Source organism: Stegodyphus dumicola, chromosome 9 (genome assembly GCF_044657685.1).
Source record: "Stegodyphus dumicola isolate Sdum_Otavi_A_Nest chromosome 9, ASM4465768v1".
In the NCBI taxonomy this organism is placed as follows: domain Eukaryota; kingdom Metazoa; phylum Arthropoda; class Arachnida; order Araneae; family Eresidae; genus Stegodyphus; species Stegodyphus dumicola.
The window spans coordinates 45,018,825-45,043,959 of NC_140776.1; the positions used below are offsets into that span (position 1 = coordinate 45,018,825).

Genomic DNA, 25,135 nt, shown 5'->3' on the forward strand with positions numbered 1-25,135 from the left:
TTGTAAGGGATTATTTCTCGATGAAGGTAAGTCTTATATCAAGTATCAGGTGCTTCAGTTTTTGATACCACTTGTAGACAGGGACCTCATCCTTTCAAAATCCCTTACACCTTATGCCAACAGGTCGCCCTTTGACTGCTAGCAGCAAGAATTATGCAGGCAAAACTAGTCAGTTTTTCTGTCATAAATTCAAAAGTGGGGTAGGGTTTAGAAATACACCCCCAAGCTCGGTAAATGATAGCTGGAAATAACAGGCATTTTTTAAGTAGATGTGAGTGTGTGATCAAGAGGTTTTAATCTAAAATCTGAACATAATTTTTTTTTTTTTTTTTTTTTTTTTTTTTTTTTTTTTTTTTTTTTTTTTTTTCGTTGCTAGAGGCGAAATTCGGCCTCTTCATCACTAGGTGCTGATAATGATGGAGGTGAGTCTTCCAGTATAACTATCTTATTGATTCCAACGATAGCTTTGTTATGTTTATTCTTATATGCATCATTTTTGTCTTCTTTTGAACACTTAGTTCTTATTTTCAAGGCAAAAACCTTATCTACTCCACTCATTGATGAACTTGTATGATCTTTTTTTGACCTAAGAAAATCTTTATCTTCTTGTGATACACTAGTCATGTCAATCACATTTTGTTGGGAAATGTCAAATAATTTGATGAGATCACCTTTCCAAATCTTCTATTTTACATTTGCTTTATCTGTGTTTCTTGATTTCTCTTTACTCAGATTCTGATATTCTTTGTACAGCTTCTGTATTTACCAGTACTGATATTCTCCTCCATCTTAGGGATATTTACTTTTCTCTACACTTCCTGTAGTTTAGTTTATAAATTGCCCTATAAATCCACATATATTTATGCAAGATAAAATAAGACGGCTATGCATCCAAATAATTGGCAACCTTAAAGTTAACTATTCTAAATTTGGTGTTCTCCCCCTAAATTCATTTGTTCTCCCAAAATAATTTGATATGTGTGAAAATAAAGATTGGTGATTCTTAAATTTCAGCGTGTTAACTTTATCTGTATGCCTCCACCCTCAACCATGACAACTATCGAAAGTAAAAGGGAGGGGCGCTGTGATCACGTACGATGGAGGCAGGATCTTGGAAGAGCTCCTGAATTTTCAAAGATGTTTTCCGGAAAATCTTCATTTATTTCAGAAAATTTTTGCGAATATCCTCTGCATTGTCTCGTTCTCAAAGCCGGGAGTTCTTCTGTACCTGGGGGGTCTTGTCTTCCTTGCAATCTTTTGCATCACTAAGACGGAGCGTTCAGATAAGTAGAACTTCTTTTCTCTAAGCTAAATCAAATATCTGTCACTAAAGTACCTTTAAATTCATTCATTTATTATGATCATTATTATTACTATGCTCATTTTATTATGTTCTGGCATTAAATACTTAGTAATTGCTTTAAATCATGTGGTTCTTTTTGGTTACCATCTCGTAGGGACGCTATCCTTATCAGTAGCCCTTATCAGTAGTGTTAGCCCTACCCATTGGGGCCCCTTTGAGGAATGTCTCGAGAGCTAAAAACACGATCTCGGGTCTCAATGAATGTACAGAGTTGTAGTTTTTGCTCCTTTAATCTATATTTGCTATCTATTTAAATTAAAAGCATGTATTAATACAGTGTGCCTCAAATTGATAAAATAGTACACATATAATAAATTATGACCATTAACTTAATAAATAAATAAAATGCTTATTTTTTTAAAAAAATTAATTAATAATAATAATAAAAAAACTCCGTAATTTATTTACTTATTTATTTTTGCTTATATGTTCTCGCCTTGTTTTGGATTTATGATTTTATCTGATGGTGTTTTCTGAATATATAAATATGTTGGAAACCGCAATAGATGATGTTACTTAGTTTAATGTATAACTTTGCATGATATTATATGTATCTTGATCTTATGTGTCTTCTGTTACTGTGTCTCAAGGTAGAGGCTAATATTGGTTTCCATGTAAAAAAATAAAATTTTAAATTTTAGTTTCCCTGTTATAGCAAAAGTTAGCTTCTAAACTTGACTTATACTGTTATGTGACTGTACCCCCAAAATTTATTATTTTATTATTAATTTTCCCCATCTTTACCTCTATTCAGCTTTACAAAACACACTCATTACACACACCTGGAAGACTGTATTTAATGTAAATGATAACAACTTTGACTACACTCATGAACACAATCCTGTTTTTTTTTTTTTTTTTTTTTAACAAAATTCTCTTACTTCCTTTCCTTTTCTTTCTATAGGCCCTTTTTTTTTTTTTTAATTATAAATAAATTTTTTTTTCCTCTCCATTACTTTTGGGCCATTTATTTTTTACTTTATTTTGTCCCATCTTTTCTTCCTGGCCTTTCGAACTCGTATAAAATATACGAAGTTCCTTTTTACTCTCCTCTGAAATACGAAATTGCCCCCCTTTCTATATACACGCGACGTTAAATACAGACTTATTCCGTGCTTTTCCCCATGATAACAGTTAAGCTGCGCATGCGCAAAAATATAGGGTTACTTTAAATGTGTCATATTTGGCGCTTTGTCGCAAAGAAAATAATTTCAATTATTTAAGAAAAGGAATAAAGCATTGCCGAGAAAATGAATGATTCGTACTAAGTTTATATGTAGATTATATAACTTTCTTTTAATTAATGTTATTTATCCTCATCTTTAGCCTTTAATCCAAAAAATTGTTTGAAAATTTCAGGCTGTTTATGTCAGAGGATATTAAATATCGTTTCGAAAAGAAAAATAGTGTAGAAAATTAACAAACTTTTGAAGATGCTTATGATTAATTTATGGTTTTTTCCTCATATAGTGATAAACTCGCATGAAAATAAAGTAAATAAAAAAAAAGAATCGTTTGCCTGAAAGAAAAAATTACTCATGTATTGAGTAGTAAACTTGGAAACCTTTTTTCAATCAAAATTTTATGTCAGTATGTATGTTACAGTAAACCAAACAGAAAATAAACTACTTTCAGGAAGTAAATATGCATGATTTGTATGTATAGATAATAAATCAAAATATATTATATACATTTTGTATACATACATTTCTGAACACATACGTTTCTGAATGCAGTCAGAAACGTGTTTAAACACTAACATGCAGAACTCAAATACAATATTAACTTTCCTCAATAAGTTGAACTTTACATTATTTGAACTTTTTAAACACTCTGTTTAATTTCAGTTCATGAAAAACTATATTTTTCTGCACAATTAAACTTATTTTGATTGTAGATAATTTTGTAGTTTACTTTTGAGTTTTTTTTCTGCAGATAAATTAATATAAGTAGCCACACATATTTCCATAAGATTTTATTCCTTATATATATATTGCATAACATCTGAAAGTACCAAGAATGAGCCCTGTAAAGCAGAGTACTTTTTTAAAAATTTATAGTTTAAATTAAGGATTCCCAGCCTTTTTCTTCACTAAGCCTTTTATATTTTTCTCTATAATATATAGCATACAACATAATAACAATACAAATAATTGTGCATACAAAGCTTAAAGATTATAGAACTAGACTAAGAATATGCATAAAAGATTTGGGGAAAAAAACTGGTTTTTTTAAGGTTTATGCTTTATTATTATTTGAATTCTTATTATTTTGAATTTTAGAGATATAAACAAGATGCAAAATAAACTTGCAAAAGATGCAAAATCACAGATTCTAATTGCCCCAAAATTCAATTTTAATAAATGTTATGGCTGCACTTGATGTATTGAAATATATATATATTTTTAATATTTGGCATAAAACTGCTTAATTCTTAAATCAGCTCATTTAGACATATTCAGCTAATTTCTTGTTTCCTGTAGAAAGTTATTGACTTGACTAAAGCTTCTCTCCAGTAGGTAACAGGGAAAAAAATTCTATAATATTAGTTTGGTAACATCTTTAATTTTGGGATATTTCTCTTGGATGATTTATAAATTACCAAACTTAGTGCACTCATATGTTTTGAATATGACTTGATTTATTTGTATATAAGGTTTTATATCATTAAAAAATTAATTATATTTTTTTATTAATACTTTTTTTTTTTTTTTTTTTACAGTCAGTGGGATTTTGATTGTGCTGATCAATTGTCATTGCATATTTGGATATTGAATCGTTGACCATCATAGAGCCCCTTTAAAAATTCATCAACTCAAATGAGAAACCCTAGTCTAACTAATAAATATTATTTTAAAACATTTTTAATATTAGAATTCATTTTAAAGTGCTAAAGGTTTTGCACAATATCTCTTCATAAACCATTTTTATAATACCCAGAGGCGTAGCTAGGTTTTTCAGCACCAAGGGACAGCTAAAGATCTGGCACCCCTTTCTGTGTGCCAAGAATGAAAAACATTTCATTCTAAAATTTTGTAACATCAGTTTGGTGCCCCTGGATGCTACGCCCAGGGACAGATGCACCTCCTTGCCCCACCCTAGCTACACCACTGTAATAATCTTTTGGTAATTATTTTAAGTAAGATGAGATTAGATTGGAATATGGTAAAGCGCTTAATATTTCTATTGAGAATAAAGGCATTTGTGGAAGACTTTTTAGGCAGAATGTAAAAAGGACAAAGTTGAGCCAGCCCATTTTTTTGCCAAAATATAATTAATGCTAAACCAATATTTCAAAACTTTAGCCATTCCACCATTTAAATTTATATCAGGAAATACTGCTAACGATAAAACTTAAAATAATTGCTCAAATTATTACACTTATCTCAGTATAAAATATGAAGAATGTATAATAAATTAAAAAATTTACAGGTTTGGATGTTGTATCCAGCAAAGAATGAAACCAGTCTATAATGCTCATATGACAATACTAACTAATGCTTATATATTTTTAATTATATCCAAAAAGTACATTTTTTCTATGGGATATCTATGAATGTTCTGAGGCAATATCAATAATGCATGGTACACTTAGATAAGGACTGAATTCAGTTTGGGCAATTCCTAGCATTAAAATTCGTGCCTTCTGGATTGATTTTCATTCCTGAATTATGTGTGATTGATTATTAATCCTATAATTACTGAATGACCTCTGGCATTAAATTCAGAAGCCTGTGGTTTTTCTGTCGTTGAATTTTCTTTGAATCTTCAGTTCTAGTATGGGCAGAGACCTGTTGCAGTTACAGGATTTCTTCAGTTAACATATGACATCAGATATTATTTTACCTCATAGGCTGCTTTAGAAATTATTATTATATATTTCCTCTTTTTCCCCAAAGCAGATTGTAAAATGGCATATTGAAGGAGTTTTCATGATGTCTGCACGTACATAGTATGTATCTTACAGAACTCAAAACTGATTAGCCACAGGACATTAAAATTTTGTGCAGTCAAAAGTCATTAATTTGGACACCCATAATTCGGACCTCAAAGCTACAAACTTTCTGCCCATGCGTCGCGTTCACACATGCGCGTAAGACTTTTAAGGCTGCGAATATGCATGTGCGCAATACGTTTACGCTTGCCCATTGAATGTATAACTGACGGTATAAGCTAAGCTAAAATTATCTAATTCAGTTAATGTTGCAGATTGCATTGTCCCTGAATCTTTGAATTAGATACGCCTTATTATTTTTTGCAGACTGTTAGAGCAATTTTATAAAAGTAAGCTTGAACTTTCGATTACGTCAAATAGAATTTCCGATATATATTTACTAATATATAAAGGATCTACAAAGCGAAAGTATGTTTCGAAGTTCATTAAACAAAAAGTGGAATTACTACAAAAAAATGGATATAGGCATATCCTTTGTTTATCTTTAACGCTGCGGCACGCAATGAATTGGAAGTTGATTTGTCAGCACTGTCTTTATCTTCAGGGCAGATGTTTTTATTTTATTTGGCTTATAATTCCTTACTAAATGTAGTATTTCATCTCGATGTACTCCGTCTTTGATATGATATAAATCAAATTCCTCGTCATTATAATTCGCTTCCGATAAAGAAGAAAGTGATACAGAGGTTATTGGAAACAAAAAAATTTCGATTGACAAATTAGTCGGTATTCTCGACACAGCAATTATAGGACTTTAACAGCGGAACTTTGCAACTGAAGAAGAAATTATGTCTGTTTATAGAATTAAAGAGAAAGTATTATCACATAAAACGAAGCAACTTAAACAACTTACATTGAAAGAAATGTTTAATAAAGTAAACAAATAAATATTAAGTTTTTTTTTTTTTTTTTTTGTAAATTTTGATACCCTTTAGATCATAATTGTTCTTTATTTCATAAATTATGGTTTAATATTTTTAATTTTATAATTTCTGCATGCCATCTTACCAGATTTAAACTGATGATCTATGATCCGGAATTGCCGAAGTCCCAACGAGTCCGGATTAACGACTTTTGACTGTATATAGGACTGCTATACATACAGTTGTGTTCCTTGCTTCTATTGCAATCAGCAAAACTGAATGTGTGTGTATATATATATATACACACATGCCTGTTTACCTGGCTTGAAAGTACTTCCCCAGCCTTTATTTTTTGCAATCATTGGTCGTAGTCATGTACTTCTAACCACAGAAGTGTTTTAAATAAAAATTATGTCTTAGCAGTATTAAATTTTAAAAAATTAATATTTGTCAACTAATGAAATCTTAATAATGTCTATGTAGTTAGTCTAACAATATTTAATGTCAGTTTACTGTTGTAAATATCCAATAATATTTAATATCAGTTTATTGTTGTAAATATCTAACAATATTTAGCATCAGTTTATTGTTGCAGCAAAAAAAATATATAATTTAATACACCATAGAAAGAAGTCATGTGGTATCCAAATTAGATTTTTAAAAATTTGGTGACTTAAATGGTATACCATCGCATTAGTAAATATGAATCTAGTAAGTGTTTACTTAGACATTACATGCACTAATGAGATTTCCATAACAATGAATTTACTAATTTTGGTGTAAATGTACAGAAGATACACACATATTATGTACATATAATAAATAAGAATGAGGAAATACCCTCTAGTCTGGATAGCATATGGTTTTCACAAAAACTGAAGTCGTACTTCACGCTCTTGTTTTAAATATTTACGTTCTGGAAAATTTTAGGCAAATAAAATGTAAAAAATTTATTACATTTTTTATACTCTAAGACAAGATCTCTGAACTTGGTGATCCTACTTATTCGAGAAAATGCTTTTGCAACCCTGAATATATATAAATTAGGAGTATGAATTAAAATATCTGGTGGTGATAAATCATACAAAAAAAAAAAAAAAAAAAAAAAAAAAAAAAAAAGGCTTCCATAATATAAGTAAATCTAATTTTACCATGTATTAAATACAAATATTCATATTGTAGTAATATTCATATATTTAGGAGTATGAATTAAAATATCTGGTGGTGATAAATCATACAAAAAAAAAAAAAAAAAAAAAAAAAAGGCTTCCATAATATAAGTAAATCTAATTTTACCATGTATTAAATACAAATATTCATATTAATGGGTTACAGCTGATTGAAAAGTAATTAAGGAGAAATAGAAAGCAATAATATTAAATGGTTTTGCAAAAATTCCTTCTGTTACGGAAAGCATAAAGTCCACAAAAAAAGGTGATCAGATTGTACATTTCGATAATATATATATTTACATTTCAAACATTAATAAAATGGTTCAAAAATAATCTTAAAAATATGTCAATACCCTCTGTATTTTTATTTAACATCAAATTCAAGACAATGTTTATAAGATAGTCAATAAATTATATCTGTAAAAAATAAATAAAATAGAAGTTATTTGTGTGTAATACAGCCTTATTTTACATGATTTATTTGGTTTCTAAATTCTATAATTCATAGAACGTTTGCAGTGAAGTAAATGTCTTTCAAATATTAGTGATGAGATTTTAAATGCTTTATGTGCATTCCTCTTATTTCATGATACATATTTAAGCAATACTCTGACTCAGCTCACACATACTGTAATATTTCTTAGCTGATGGTAACTACAGCAGTTATAACTGACAGTAGGGAATATAAACATTATCTTTTACATAATTCACAAAAGAAAAAAAAAATCATTGGGCATTATGCTGGGAGAAATCTTTGGCGATCTTTAAATAGTGCTAAGTAATGTTGACCAATCCAACAATGTAATAAACCATCATTCAGGTAGATGGTTATCTCACTGTGTCAATAACATGCTGCCCAGATGCGATTGATTGTCGTACCAAAGGGCCCAATTTCAAATCCCTGAAAAGGCATGAATGTTTGTATTCAACTTGAGTGCCCCTACATAGCAAGGATGCACTCAAAGTACATGGTGAACTGGTCTTGAGAGGCTGGCTCGTACTGCAACCTGGGATGATTTCCTTCAGAACTTAATTCGGGATGGAAACTTGACAGTTAGCAAGGCTCAGCAATACTTAATATGATTACTTGAATGCCAGCCTTGCTTCAACCTGTACTTGTGTCAATAAGGTGCTGACCAAACAGGCTAGTAGTTAGTGATGCTGACTGCCGTTACCAAAGGGCCCAGGTTCGAATCCTGGAGAAGGCATGGATGATTGTAAGCATAGTGTCTGTGTGGTAAGGGATCACTAAACACACAAAGCAAGCTAAAATCATCTCAAGAAGTTGGTGGTAGGGGATGAGGGGCAGGAGACCATCGGAATTCCATTTAGAGTGGAGTTTAGCAATCAGCAAGGCCCCATAATACCTACTTGAATGCAAAGGTGCCAGTCTTGCTTCAACCTGTATGAATAAGGTACAGCCTTATCTTACTTGAAAATGAATTATTTTTTTGATGAAATAGCAATAATTGTGATAAATAGTAAAGTAAACATTTTCACCTCAAACTACTGCAAGAAGCCATCAAAATAAATTACTAGTCCAAGCAATTGATTCAATAAGCTACAGAATAGTCTTAAGTGATAAAAATACTGTACATATTTTTTTTATTAATACTACATATTAAGCTTTTGTGATAAGTTATGTATGGTAGTAAATGAAGAAATCAAGACTAGAATCTCATGCACATTTCATATATTCAGTTTTTTCAATATTTCTAGGGTACTGATAAAATTAAATTTATAATATTTGTCTAAGTTTCTGAAAGTACTGTGAACACAGAGAAAATTTTACAGTATATTAAATGAGGTGCATATATGAATTAAGCAGTTCAAATATTCACTTTTGGAATAATTTATTAATGAAATATTACAGATGATGTAATATATACAATAATATAATTAGATACTAATTATCATGACATATGAAAACTGGCAACACGTTCTGAAGAATAGTCTTGTATATATGCTGAAGAGAGCAGTCACTTGGTGAGGTATTGAGATCAGAGGCACATTTTATTAATCTCTTGAAAGTCATATTTAAACTTCAGTTGTTCCAGCTGAGGTCAAGGATATATGAACTGTTTTACAAAACGAGTACTTCTTAAATGCTTTTCTAGATCCGATTCTGTTTTTACATAAAACTTGCATATAGTTGTTCAGACCTAAAATATAAAGGGTGAAAAAGGAAGTATGTAAATAACTGATAGGAGCAGATAAGTAATAATTAAAGATACCTATAGATGTAATGCATAAAATTAACATAAAAAACACTAAACTCAAATATCATATAATAAAATCAAACTTGCCAATGAAGTAAAGCTACTAATTTTCATTTAATGATTTAAATTTACCTTCTATTTAATAAAGAGTTTGTATATTTTAAAATTAAGGGGGAAAAAAAACTATTTTCATACTATTTCACATGTTTAGCAGCATAAGGATGTTCTTCATGACTGATAGCAAAATTATCACCAATGATCTCAGATTCGATGATTTGTTTTTCTTCGTGAGTTGGTTTAGACAATTTATTAATTTTTTTATTCTTTATTTTCTTTGTACGAAAAAATGACCTCTGGGATAAAATTTTCCTTTTCTTCTCGTGATCCGTAGATAAATGGCAACTTTCAGATTGTAATGTCAGAAATTCACTTATATTTTTTAACATTGAATTTACCTCCCCAATGACTTCCCTTTTTCTGTGAGAATTTAAATTACATATTTGTTGTTTAATTTTTTCCAACATCAGCTCTGTCTCACTTATATCTGTTTCAGGATTATGAGATTTTAATGAATTAAATATTCCGGCTGTATTTAACTCATTTGCATTTTTATTTGAAAATGGCAATATATTTTCATTTGAAGATGGCATTTCTACTGTATTATTATTTGAATGTAGTAAATCACTTTTTGAACCAATTTTCCGCACAACCAAATGAATATGTTTGCATATAACATTCCGTATCAAAAAGTCTAAACAAGAACAATTTACAGCATGAATGCATACGTTGCATAAAATACATTTTATGTGACACTCGCAGGTAAAGTCATTAATGCTAACTATATAATTGTGTTCTGATTTTGAACTTTTAACAGAATATAATGATTTATCTTCTATTTCTTTCACAGAATTGAAATTCATATCAAGACTATTCTTATGCCGATTAGAAATACATTTAATTTTATTTGAAATTTTTCCTCTTTCTAATTTTGTCAATCTAGCAATTGCTTTAGTTTTCACATATTCAAAAATTTGGTAAAGACAACTATCTAGGCGGTGATTTACTTTAGCTTTGAGGAAGTTGTATTTAAAATCTCTATGAAATGCTTCAATATGCATATTTGTATTAATGCCTGCATTTAGTCTGTAACAGGCAGCAATTTCTGTCAAACGGTGACTGTACGTACTTAAAAAATATTTGCCAAATAATGATACATTGTCATCTGAATCAAACATACATGATAAATGCTTAAAAATTATCTGAAATTTTCTTTCATCTTTTTCACGAAGTAAAACTATAACAGATTTATACACTTGACATGCAAGTTCCTTATCTTTGATTAATGCTTGTATTTTTACTCGGATTGCTTTTTCTACATGCCATGCACAAAGCAGTTTCTTTGGTCCTGCACCAAAAATGTCTACCATGCATTGTAGAATGCAGGAGCGTCATCTGACATAAAAATTTTAGGGGTAAAATTTTCCAAAATTTTTCCTTTAATAAGTGAAAAAAAAATCTTTAGCACTGATTTATCTTCTCGATTGCAAATACAAAAGGCTACTGGGAAACCCTCATCATATTCATCTACAACTAATAATGTTATTAAATTAAATTTATATTTATTAGTACCATGTGTTGAATCAACACACACAATACGTTTTCCAAAAGTTTTTAACATTGCTAGCTGAATTGGATGTTGCAAAGCAAAAAAAAACATCATCTGTATTTAAATCTTTGAATTTCCCTGTTGCTTCAGTACCTTGAAACTTATAACCTAGAACAGGGTTACTCATTTCATCATTTGACAACTCATTCAAAAGAAGGGCAACACTAGTTGCATCATTTTCATGCCTTTTAAAATCACAAAGATTCATTGCACTTTGAATATTATATATATCCTGTCTGTTAACTAAATGAAATCTACTAGGCTTAAGAGATGTTAGTAATTTATCTTGAATGCCTTTAAGAATTTCATCAATACTAACTTTTTGTTCCAGTTTTGATGCTATCATTTGTTTTTCATTTTTTGTTAAGTATAACAAACCTATATTTTGTTGGTGACCATAATGTTGTGGGAAAAGCTCAACAGATAAGATTCCATCATTTTTTAAAGTTACTGTCATTGTACAAGTACAAGAGAACCCAATTTTCTTTGACTTTGCATTCATTCTAATATTTTCACTTTTTACAGTGTGGAAACCACTACGGTGACAATAAAAATACTGTTTGTGCTCATTATCAATACACTCTTTTTCACCATTTTTTTTAACAAAATTTATATCTTCTAGAGCTTCATAACTGTTTTTCCAATCCTTAAATTCTTCTACTGTTTGGAATTTCAGAACTTGTTTTGAAAATAAAATGCCATGGCAAATTGTTAAATGTTGACGCAAAGCTTTAGCAAACCGAAAAGACTGTTCACAATTCTGTTCAAAGCAAATGAAGCTTGTTTTTGAAGTACCTAGAGGGAAAAAAAAATGGTTGAAGGAGGGGTAAATATTAATTTTAACCCTTTAACTATGAGTAAAATTATATGCGACCATACCAGCAAATGCAAACATTTGTGAAAATTAAGATTTTGCAAAATTTCTTTATTCATATTACATTTAGCTTTAGAGAGGTTGGAAGTGTAACCAGCAACTTTATTTAAATTCTTAGGAGTCAGATTCAGGAGACGCATTTTATCCCTGACACACATCAGCTTGATGGCTATAAATATATCAGCAGAGAGTTGCGGTCAAACAGAACGCCCTCTCTCACCAAGATTCCCCTCATTTTATAATTCCACCAACTCATACCCCGATGCCCTCATTCTATTTCGCCCTGTTTTTAGCATTATATGAATTTTCATCAGCTATACTTTTAAGTATATTTAAGTTTTGTAATGTAAAAAGAACTCCTCCCCCTACGATCAGAGCTAAAATTGGGCCGGAGCCCACCGGTACTTCTTATTTTTTGTAAAAAATCATAATTCTAGCCGGAGTGCATGGAAGCCTTAAATAAGAAGGCTGCTGCACTTCTTTTATGTAACTGAATAACAATTTCCGTAGAAATTTTATTTCGAAAATTTTAATTTTAGCATTAAAATTATATTAAAAAATCCCTTATTAAATTTAATTTATCTCTTTACATTTAATTTTAATTATTTAATTACTGCAATAAATAATAATTATATAGCAAAATCTGCTCATCCCATGAATTCAGTGGACATGTGTTTTTCTTCCTTTATTGAGGAGCGCATCCCATTTTTTCCCTGTTTAACCATTGAAATAAATTATATACAGTATTAAATGTTTAGTTTACGTTTTGGCAACAGATATTGTTAGTTGTCCACTAAATTACGGCATTTGAAAGGCACGTGGTATTACTGCTCAAACTTCACTTTTTGCCGCTTTTTCTTACAGAAATGGCAGCTAGAAAACGTTCAGCGATTATCTTAATTATTTAATTAGATTATTGAATTATTAATTAGATTTATTGATTAGATTAATAATAAGATTTATTGAATCTGGTGCAAAGACTGTGAAGTTGGACTTTGCTTTGAACCCTGTTTTGAACTCTATCATACAGTCAAAAGTAGTTAAGCCGGACTCGTCGGGACTTCAGCGATTCCGGATTATAGATCATCAGTTTAAATCTGGTAAGATGGCATGCAGAAATTATAAAATTAAAAATATGAAACCGTAATTTATGAAATAAAGAACAATTATGATCTAAAGGGTATCAAAATTTACAAAAAAAAAAAAAAAAAAAAAGCTTAATATTTATTTGTTTACTTTATTAAACATTTCTTTCAATGTAAGTTGTTTAAGTTGCTTCGTTTTTTATGTGATAATACATTCTCTTTAATTCTTTAAACAGACATAATTTCTGTTCAGTTACAAAGTTCCGCTGTTCAAGTTGATTTCGGAATGATTAGAGAATCAAAGGATATGCCTTTATCCATTTTTTGCAGCAATTCATGTTTTTGTTTGATGGACATCGAACCATGCTTTCGCTTTGTAGATTATTTGATAGCTCCAGAATCGGAAATTCTTTTTGACATAATCAAAAGTTCAAGCTTACTCTTATAAAATTGCTCTAACAGTCTGCAAAACATAAGACGGTTCCAATTAGAAGATTAAGTAACAAAATCTGCAACATTAACTGAAATAGATAATTAGATAATTTTAGCTTAGCTTATACCATCCGTTATACATTAAATGTGCATGTGTAAACGTATTATGCATATGCGTATGCGTAAACGTATTATGCGCATGCGTTAATGCATGCGCAGAATGTTTATAGCTTTGAGGTCCGGATTATAGATCATTCCGGATTACAGACTTTTGACTGTATATAGATTTAAAATAGATACATATATATAAAAAACCCACAAATTTTGAAGCGATTTCGGTCCACAAATTGAGCGGTCAGATGGTTAATGAGTTTAAAAGTCATTTTATTTATTTATTGACTCTTGTTCCTCTTTGCTGGAGATCTTCTATAGGGCTTTAGCACTTCTAATTTTAGAAATTAAACCCTGCCCAATGTTCCTTTGCAAAATGTGGAAATAAAATGCATATCCTTTTTATCTTTCAACTTAAGAGCCAAAATTTTTGCATTTTCTTCAGCTTAAATTATTTGACAGCATTTAAGTGTTATAAATTTTGGAAAATGCTTTCGGTTTTTCTTGACTTTTTTTCTTTTAGTTTTCCCCATAATCCAATGCCATTTTCAACCAAATAGGCTGCCAATTTTCGGCTGCTGTACCAATTATCAGTACATAGGGGGTGGTTTTTCTTCCGATAATTTTCTATGAGCTGTGCCTGTGATGCCAAGTGGCAAGCATTATAGTGCCTGCAATGCCAAGTGTTTCATCTTGTGGTATATCTTTGATGCAACCAACGTAAACCAAAATTTTCAAAATAATTCTTGTTTTATAATCACACAACAAAAACAGTTTTAGTCAAAATTGATGTCACTTTGAAGGAATATATTGTTTGAATGATAACCTGCCTTTAATAACACAAAAGACTTATCACTACATATTTTTTGAAATGGTGAAAAATATGTAAAAAATTTGGCATTTAAATTTTGAAACACATCTTGAATTTTCCACGGCCTATGGAGTTTTCTTCTGGTTGTTTATAATTATCCGCAAATTTTTGTGTATCTGTTGCGAGTCATATATTTGCTATAAAAAAAAAACTGTTCATTTCATTGTATTTTTCGACCAGCACTCAGATATGGTACTCTTCTTCACTTGAGGCATCAACAAACTTAATGCTAAAAATGAGTAAGCCCCATCAATCATTGTGTTTACCTACCATTTTGTTTTGAGCCTTGTTACAGCATTCTGGTCTCTTGAACAAAATGCACAATATCTATTGGTTTCATTTGCAATTATTTGTACTAGGCCAGCATCAAAATATTTTGTGAAATAATCGTATTCCTCAGCATCGTCAGCCACATCAAACATATCACTAACTCCCGCACCTACACTGTCAAATTTATATGTTTCCGGTTGAAATTCGTCACAGTATCTTCAATGAAAACTTACATTATCCTGGCCACTACTATCACTGGATTCGATTACATTTTTCATCTATGTCGCTATTTCCTATATTTTCCTCGCCACTTTCAAAATCATTAGATAATAAGCTTCCAGTAGTACTAGTACAATTGATATCTTTGTCATTATTATCTTTAACTGCAAATATTACCTGTTTGTTTGCAGACGTTGATGGTTGATCCATGAGAGTTATATAAAACCACTATTTCTGAAGACAAAAACACACACACAATCTTGATGCAGCAACCTTGTTAGAACATACAAAATCTTGAAAATTTACTATTGGGGTTTACATAGCCCAGCCCCACTTACACGAGGTGTCGATGGATATAAACCAACCAAACTTATTTCAAAAGAATAAAAATGCACATAAATCTCAGAGCAGCAACCTTATTATAGTTCGACGGCCTCATCCATGACCCTGAGGGCAAGCCCACACGTGCCATTCGGATCAAATTATTCTCAAAATAAGGTTGAAGGATTGAGACTTTTCTTTGAGCATATAAATTCTCTCTTTGGAGAAACGACTTTCACACGACCTTTCATGTCACAGCAAGTAATAACTTTTGGATGAGTCTGTGTTTTGGCAGAATGCAGCCATGGTTGTGTTTGATACGGAAGAACTCTAGAACTGTTACAAAATGTATTATTGGACAGAGCCCAGCCATACTTATGCGAGATGTTGATGGACATAAACCACTGGATGCCCTGACAGGATTCCATTTTTTATATTGCTGATGATGCAAAAATGCAAAGAGATAGAATGTTTACATTGTATTATTTATTAAAAATAATCAGAAAGCAAAACAAAATTGACGATTTTTCGGTTACGATCATATAATTTGTTATATATTATGTTATAATTAGCCCTTTTTTTAGTTAAATTGGTATTGATAAATATGAATAATAAATTGGTTGATCTTTACATTACGGTAACTTGGCGATTTTTTGGCGAAAATTTGGCGACCAACTCCCCTACAGCAACCCTCTATTTTTTTTCCCCGCCGCCATTTTGTCTTCACGAAGTAAAGACGTTTCTTTTCTTCTTATCTACTGAACACTTCTTCCAACAATCTACTAGCCGAATTACACTTATGCTAGAAATTTTATCAAACAAAACTGCTTAATCATGACAAATATTCACTGCAAAATTCGGAAAAAGTGCACAATACCATACACCTTACGCGTTTTTCAAAATAACACATACACATAAACCATGTACACGCCGACTTATTTTTACTTAAAAAAACATCCCAGAATTGCACAAAAATGGCATTGCACACACTCTTCACTATATCCATGTACACTGCTTTTTTCTCATAAATTCGAAAAATTTCACGAAAATACATGACAATTTTCTCAATCTTTAAACCCGGTAAAAAGAACATATATGAAATTACCTGATCGCGAAAAAGTATTTACCCTTTACAAATATGAACATTTCCACATATAAAATAAATAAAATATCCAAAAACTTTTACCTCTAAATCATCTATTACATTATACACGTCACCAACGAATTCATACATGAAGCATTACAAATATTTAGTATCAAATATTTAAATTATTTCCATGCACATTTATTTCAACTTAAACGTAAACCAAATTCCTACAAGCATAAAATTCACAAAATAACTATCATTTCATTAAAATATCACTGAACCATGTACACGTCGACTTATTTTTACTTAAAAAAACATCCCAGAATTGCACAAAAATGGCATTGCGCACACTCTTCACTATATCCATGTACACTGCTTTTATCTCATAAATTAAAAAAATTTCACGAAAATACATGACAATTTTCTCAATCTTTAAACCCGGTAAAAAGAACATATATGAAATTACATGATCGCGAAAAAGTATTTACCCTTTACAAATATGAACATTTCCACATATAAAATAAATAAAATATCCAAAAACTTTTACCTCTAAATCATCTATTACATTATACACGTCACCAACGAATTCATACATGAAGCATTACAAATATTTATTATCAAATATTTAAATTATTTCCATGCACATTTATTTCAACTTAAACATACACCAAATTCCTACAAGTATAAAATTCACAAAATAACTATCATTTCATTAAAATATAATTAAATTCAAAAACACCACTTAAAATATACATGAGCACATACATTCAATTAATAAAAATTACCTTACAATCCTAATTACTTTAAACTAAATCATTGCTAATAACAATTTTCCCAATAATACCAAATTCCTTTCCACCTTACATTTCCAACAATGCATAAAAATAATTAAAAATACTAACTTACCTAATCTCCTTCAGAATCTTCATTACGTGGCGGATACACTTTTCTTCATTCTCTTTCAGAATCTTTAAAATCATACTTATTTTTCAAAGCAAGATACCAGGTAAAATAAATAACATAATAAAACATGTTTATTTCTCTCTCACACAACCTTAAAAAACATTTCTTACTATCCTTTTCAATACCACTAAATACCCATTTCGAATTCAATTTACTTACGGCCATGGAATCCAAAAATTCACAAACACTATTTCACACAACACAGAATAAAGCCAAATACAAAATTTCCAGATTTTTTCCCGATTTCCCCCCTTTTCCGATTAAAGAACCGTAATTCGTCCATTAATATCACATGACATATCCCATGATCTCTCATTTCCCCCACACAAAATAATGCGTAATCGGAACTCAGTACTGCTCACATTATTACCAAAGTCCCAGGTAGTAACCTTTATCGCCTCCAAAATGTCGCCAAACTACCAGTTACCGTAATGTAAAGATCAACCAATAAATTATTGTTGTTTTATAATCACTTATTAATGACAAAATGTCACACAAACGCTTTAAAACTGTAAATGTTTATATATAATTGCTGGAATGTGCGGCAGACTAGATAAATTGCTTATATATGACCACCATAGTTAAAGGGTTAAATGGAAAATTTATATTTGTAAAACAAACAAACATATAATGTTTTTAGAATCTAAACAACATTACTTACATGATGGATTTCTTGTAAAATGAATACTCCTTAAATGTCTTCCTAAATTTGATTTTGATGAAAATGCCTTTTCACAGAACTGGCATGTATGAGGAGCCATACCTAAAGTAAAACAGGTAGAAATGACAAAACATGTTAACAAAAAACAGAAGCTACAAGTCAATAAATACAAAACTATAATTTAAGACAACAGGAGACATAAATCTCTATTTATAACTGGTATTCAACACATTAAATTGAAAAATGAAATAAAAACTATCAAAACTTAAAGCCCTGCACACAAACATAATATTCATGACTCATAAGATATCTATTAAATACGTAAAAAAAAATTCTAAGACTGAACAAATTCAAAAACTACATTTCAAAAAGAGAGATCAGAAAATTTCTAAAAATATTAATAAGGTATTTCATATTTAATCTCCCTATACACTATTTTCATAACGTGCCCATTAAAGTAATAAAAAAAAACAAAGATAAAAAATATATTTTAATATATATATATATTATATATATAGTGCATGGACTTTAAATCTAATAGTAAATTATTTGTACACTTAATTCTTTTAGAGGGCCAATGAATTCAAAATCAGATATATATTTTTAATGGATAAATTTATCCCAAAATGTACAATTTCACAATTTTAATACTTCTAATATAAAAAATTAAAGACAATTTTTCATATATAAAAATAAAATAGTTTGATTATAAATAAAGTAATTACTGATCTAAATGCAACTTAAATCCAAAAATTTGCAGATGTAATCCTCATTCATAAATTTTATCAAACACATCCTTAAATTAAAATATTAAACATCTGAAATTTATTTAAATTAACCAATTTAGGTTCATAATCACTGAGCATACATCAAAAGACCCAAGCATACATACTCAATAAGCATACATCAACATATAGGAGTACATTGACACAATAAAGTGTGTATTTAAAAATTAAATGAGCTTACATAAAACAAAATTCATCTACCTAGATTTACAACTATCAGAAAACAGCTACAATTGTTGACGAAAAACAGTGTACAGATTTATTCTTTATCAACCTTAGGTCGAAAACAATTGCAAACATCAATAAAAAGAAATTGAAAGCAAATGCATAAATTTACCATAAACAGAAGAAATTAAGTAAACGTACTGCCTTTTTCAATAAAATGTGTTGAGATAATCTTCAATTACCCCTGGAAGATTTCACAGATAGCCTTTTTCAAAATCGAACCTCCGTATTTTCTGGCGGGAAAATGAAACTCCTTTGGCGCAATCTATGGCGAAATTTCAGACAGGGGGAAGGCAAGGATCAAGTCTGTTATTAATGTGACCGTTCTATATACCGTTCCTTCGCACCTATGCTTGATTTTTCGCCCATCGGTGCAAAAAGACTTATCGGGTGCAACAAAAGACATCTGTCTGTCTGTCGAAAGTAAAAGTACCAGTGTCTTTTACGCAGTTAAAATATCACATTTATTTCAAAGTCAATAGGATATGTATCTGCTGCCTCAAACTCCAATGGATCATCTAATTTGTTTTCAACATCAAAAAATGAAAGAGATTTAATGGAGTGTTCAAAAGTGCTTTGAAGGTCACTGAACTGCGTGTTAGCAGTATTCCTTCCTTCGTTTGTTCACGCAACGTGATTTATTTGCGACAAAAACTCCAATGGATACTCTGCTGCATGGTTTTTTTCTGCATCTTCACTAGTGGTGTCAAAGTCAATCTCTGCAATGTGATCAATGAAAAATCGTAGTGATGATATCTATTGAAAATTTTTAATGGTGTTCTTGCTTATGTGATCAAATATAAATATGGTGCTTCAAATATCAATCAGATATAAATATGGTTTTCAGTATGTTTATGTGCAAAGTGATTCAGTGTCGTGTTTCAGAAATAATTAGGTAAATTCTTCAGAAAAAGTGAATTATGATTATCGGTGCTTCGAAAAAACTTTGATTCAGTGGTGATTATTTTGCAAATTCTTCAGTGTTTAGTTTTCAGCAAAAAGTAAAAATTAATAATGGAAACTAGGTTTCGAACGAAATCCATTGCAGAAAAAGCCAAAATGGCTTCAATAAGTATGGACAAACCCCTGATATTCCTATAGATAAATATTTTTCACTGGTTGAACAAAAATCTGCCAGTAAAAATATTAATGACACAGACAAACCATTAGTGTTCTCAGAGTGTGCGGTGAGGCCTTATCATTTTATGTACGTGAATGTGTTGATTTAGATTGGGAAAACCTTAAAGATAAATTTCTTACTTATTTTTCTAGTGCTGACACTGTTACATTTAATGATTTTCTGGCTATTACTCTAAATTCAATGGCATTGATAAGTATTTCCGACAAAAGTTAAGATATGCATCTAATGTAAAATTAGATGATAAAATTATAATTGATGCTTTGAATTAGGGACTGATAGAGTAACAAAGGTTGTTGCTAACTGTGCAGAATGTAACGTCTACAGGAGTGGATATCTTTGGCGTGACAAAAGTGTTTCCAACCTCAAGTTCACCAAGAGATGCTAACAATACACCAAAAATTTCAATAGGCAAAATTTACAACCTAGATATCATCCCCCCAGACCATTTTATCCTAGGCAATATATCCCTCAGAATCAGGGTTGGAGGAATTTCCAGCGACGACAAGTGGCTTATAATTATCAGTTATTTCCTTCTTTAAATTATTATAAAGATTTTCATTCAAAGACTTTTTTTTTTTTTTTTACTGACATGAGTTTTTACACTATGTGTATCACTCCTTGCATCCTCTCTTTAGGGAGGATAGCACATGCCTGCTGTCCCCCTTGGAACACTCCTAACATCCCTCAAAAATTTTGTTTTTATTAAGAGATTCAGCTGTGGTTATGAAATTGACTTGGGTTATTTCTATTTTCTTTACCAGTCACAATCCTCTGACCATAGTGCTACCACACACACATTTTACATAATTTTTAAAACAAAATTTTTCTTTTCTTTCTTCTTATTGTAGGTTAGTATTCAATTATATTTTAATTAATATGAAAGATTTTGAAAGAAAAACTTTGACAATTTACAATGCCGAAAACCAGTTACCTTTTTCTTAGGAACAGAGGTTTTTTGATACATTGTACTTATCATCCCCCAACCATCAGCAAGCTGGTATGCTGATTTTGTTGTACAGGCCACACCAAGTAATTGTCAAAATATTATTGTGTTATTCAATTCGGCATATTATTGTTTTCATAGTGACTTTTCTATTGCATCAGGTATGTGTATCCACAATAAGAAGAACTTACTCAATTAATCATTAAACTGTTATATTATACTTCCACATGATAAGTTGGCAAATCAACGAAAATATTTTCATCAAGAAAGTTGAAAACATATGAATATTTAATTTGTGAAAACATTTTCCCTGTGGAACTATGTTCTTTAAGAGACTTTACAAAATTTACAACTGGGCATTCTGAAAACTTGGACTTAGAAAATTATATTTGTGTTAATTTATTATTTAGTTTTATTTAGAGATTATATTATTGTTGTAAATTATATGTTTAAGTATTTCATAATCTATGTATGAGAAACGTCATGAACAATGACGGCAGTGGCGGATTGGCCAAATAAATCGGCCCTGGCAGGGAAAAAAATATGTCGGCCCTAAGGCCCCATATGGAATGTCATTATACATATAAGTTGTCATTGTCATGTCATCATAAAAATAAAAATAAACCTTTGCAGAAAAGTAACAAACAGTGACTAAATAATTATATAAACAAAACAGCAGTTGATTCATAATTAGGTATTTAAATATTTGTCAATTCCAGGTGCATGGGCAAATATTTCCTGAATTATATCAATTTTTGCTTTAGCCAAAATATCTTTCTCTATGTTCATCAATAGCAATGACTACAAATTAGCTTGCTTTATAGTACTCCTTAATCTACTTTTTACAATTTTTAATTTTGAAAAAGCTCTTTTGCATTCAACTTTCATTATAGATAGTGTGAGTACAAACTTATAAGCAAAAGAGACATTGGCATATGCATTAATATATAAATTATATTTCAAGAGTATGTTATATACAGATAAAATGCAATTTTTTCAAATATTGTGTATAGCTTTTGATGAATACTCATTAATAGGTAGAACATTCTCTCCTTCTGACTTAATATCAGATTCGAAATAATGATTTTCAATTGAATATTTTAGTATTTCCCATTTAATTGCTAGGTTTTAATATTCATCCTTAAGATTATCAATTGTTACACCTGCATAGTGCTCTAATAATATAGCAAAATAGTTGAAAGAGTTCAATGGCTTTGAAAAGTGATGTCTTCATAAACTACTCTTTAAACTACATTCCACCGATTAAATTGTGAACCATTATAAAATTAAAGACAGTAACTTCGAATTGTTTGATAGAGCAATAGAAAATATAGTCAGACGATTCTTTGTCGTCCATTTGTTTCACTTTTCGGCATCTTCTAGCAGCTAGTTCTTCTTCTATAATTATGTCACAATCTAGCCTTTCTAGTTTACTATTGCAATCCGTTGCAAATGATTTTGATTTGTTATATGCTAAATCGAAGTTTCTAGCAATGGCTTTTAAAGAGCTTGTAGTCTTCATAATCATATTATCTGCCAGATGTAATCTAATCCTTTAGTCTGCAAATATTTTGTTACTGGCTCAGTATATTGAAATATTTTAAAATACACGCGAGCAGACAAAATTTATCTAAAAGTTTATATTTTATCCAGAATAAATTTTGACATTTGTGTATAATTTGAAGATATACTTTTGAGTAAAAGTATTAATTCTACGCATGCAGGGTGTAGTTCTCCTCACATGCAGGGCTGTCTCACCGATTCATCTGTGTTGATTCGATTGTTCGAGTTTCTTGATAGGCCCACCGGGCATCTGTCTTGGTCGCCTGCCAGCCCTATCCGCCACTGAATGACGGGACATAGTAAAACCTGCAGGCCATGTCCTTGATGTTTCCTCATACAATAAACTTTCTCTTGCTTCGCTAATACACTGCATTTTCTCCCAAAAGGCTCTTTTGAATGGAATATGTATGATATAATAAAATATGATGGCTATGCATCCAAATAATTGGCAACCTTAAATTAATTATTCTAAATTTGGTGTTCTCCCCCTAAATTCATTTGTTCTCACAAATTCAAGATCTTTCCACGTTACATAACAACCTAAAATTAACTCTATCGCAGCTTAGTTACACTTATGTACCTACTTGATATAAATGCTGCTTCGCAAGCAACTACGTCATTTCTTTTCTTAACTTCTGACCTGTCAACATCTCCATGCTGCTTATGCTTTCCTGTCTAAGTTGCTCACATAGTACTTTTAAAATCAGAGTACATAAAAATTATCGTATTTAACTGTAATTGGATAAACATCTACCAAAATAATTTGATGTCAGTGAAAATAAAGATTGGTGATTCTTAAAATTCAGTTTTGCTAGCTTCATCTGTATGCTTTCACCCTCAGCCATGATGACTATTGGAAGTAAAAAGTAACAGTGTCTTCTATGCAATTAAAATATCACATATACATATACACCAAACAGCCATTACATTATGACCACCCTCCATCTATAACAATGGGCTTGTCCAGAACAAAACCACTGAACGTGCGGGGCTGATACTGGAGTATAAAGTGACTATGCATTGTCTTTCCAAACATGGCATGGTTAGCAACATAATGGAAAAAGCAGCTGATTTATCAGACTTTGATAAAGGCCAAATCATTATAGCTTAACGACTGGGAACACCAATATCAGAAACAGCATGTTTAGTGAGCTGTTCATGTTCAGCTTTTGTGAGTACATATCGAAAGTGGTGAAAACTGGCAGCACATCATCACCGAATGCATCTGCAATGGGCCAAGAAACATGGGAGTTAGACAGTAGGAGAATGGAAGAAAGTTGCATGGTCCGATGAATCATGTTTTCTGATCTATCACATCGATGGGCGTGTGTTAATAAGCTGATTTCCAAATGAAACCCTGGCTCCCTGACGCACAGTTGGATGAAGACAAGCTGGTGGCAGGGGTGGCTATTATGGTGTGGGCAATATTTTCACGAAGTAGATTCGGACCCATAATCCCCATAGAACAATCCCTGATGCCTGTGCACTATATGAACATCGTTGCAGACCAAGTTCACCCATTCATGACAGTATTTCTAGCAGGGGATGGCATTTACCAACATGATAATGCACCATGTCATAAAGCTCGAATCATTAGGGAGTGGTACAAGGAACACTCCAGTAACTTTCAAGTCATGTCTTAGCCACCAAATTCACCTAACATTAATCCAATAGAGCATTTGTGGTCTCACCTGGAAAGCCAAATTTATGCTGCCACACTACCCCCTCATAATGTGCCAGAATTGCAGGACCTGTTGATGAGCATTTGGTAACAGATAATTCAAATTACCTATCAGCACCTTGTGGAGTCAATGCCACGCTGGGTGCTGGCAGTTTTGAGGGCTAGGTGATCCTTCATGTTATTATTAACAGGGTGGTCATAATATAATGGCCCTTTGATGTATATATATATCTGGATTTTCCAAAAGCTAATTATCTGATTGTTATTAGCTATACCTATTAGACAAGCTGAAGGTAAATGTCAATTCAGCTTCATCTTCTATTAAAAACAACTAAGTGAGAACACTGTAAACTTTGGCACCAGTAGCTTTCTCTTTCTCATATGTGCATCATTCGGCTTTTTACAGTAGTATAGTGAATTAAATTTGTTCCAGTTGAGTAAACCATTCTCAGGCAGTCACAAGATCCCTTCTCTTGAGCTGCACTCTTAACTTTAGGAGTAAAATATTTTTCATTTCTGTGATATAGTGAAAGATGTTCATACAGAAAAGAACTGCATTTCTATTAGTTTTTGATATTATCTATGAGTCAAATGGCAACAATGTTTATGATGAAATGGGGAACGATAACATTCACCTGAACTTGCCTCAAGTAAAAACTTGAGAG

At 31.0% G+C, this 25,135-nt stretch overlaps 1 long non-coding RNA gene across 3 annotated transcripts; it reads right to left on the minus strand.

Annotated features, from left to right (window-relative positions):
- Positions 1 to 9,189: 9,189 nt before the first annotated feature.
- Positions 9,190 to 19,471, minus strand: LOC146995336 (uncharacterized). 3 transcript variants are annotated; one of them, XR_015042969.1, is made up of 3 exons: positions 19,255 to 19,471; positions 18,133 to 18,234; positions 9,190 to 9,515 (listed from the first exon to the last, which is right to left on the minus strand). It is a non-coding gene; the product is annotated as an uncharacterized LOC146995336 (long non-coding RNA). The 3 variants fall into 3 exon arrangements; XR_015042968.1 differs by having other exon boundaries at positions 19,284 to 19,470; XR_015042967.1 differs by lacking the exon at positions 19,255 to 19,471 and adding an exon at positions 19,099 to 19,129.
- Between the last annotated feature and the right edge of the window lie 5,664 nt (positions 19,472 to 25,135).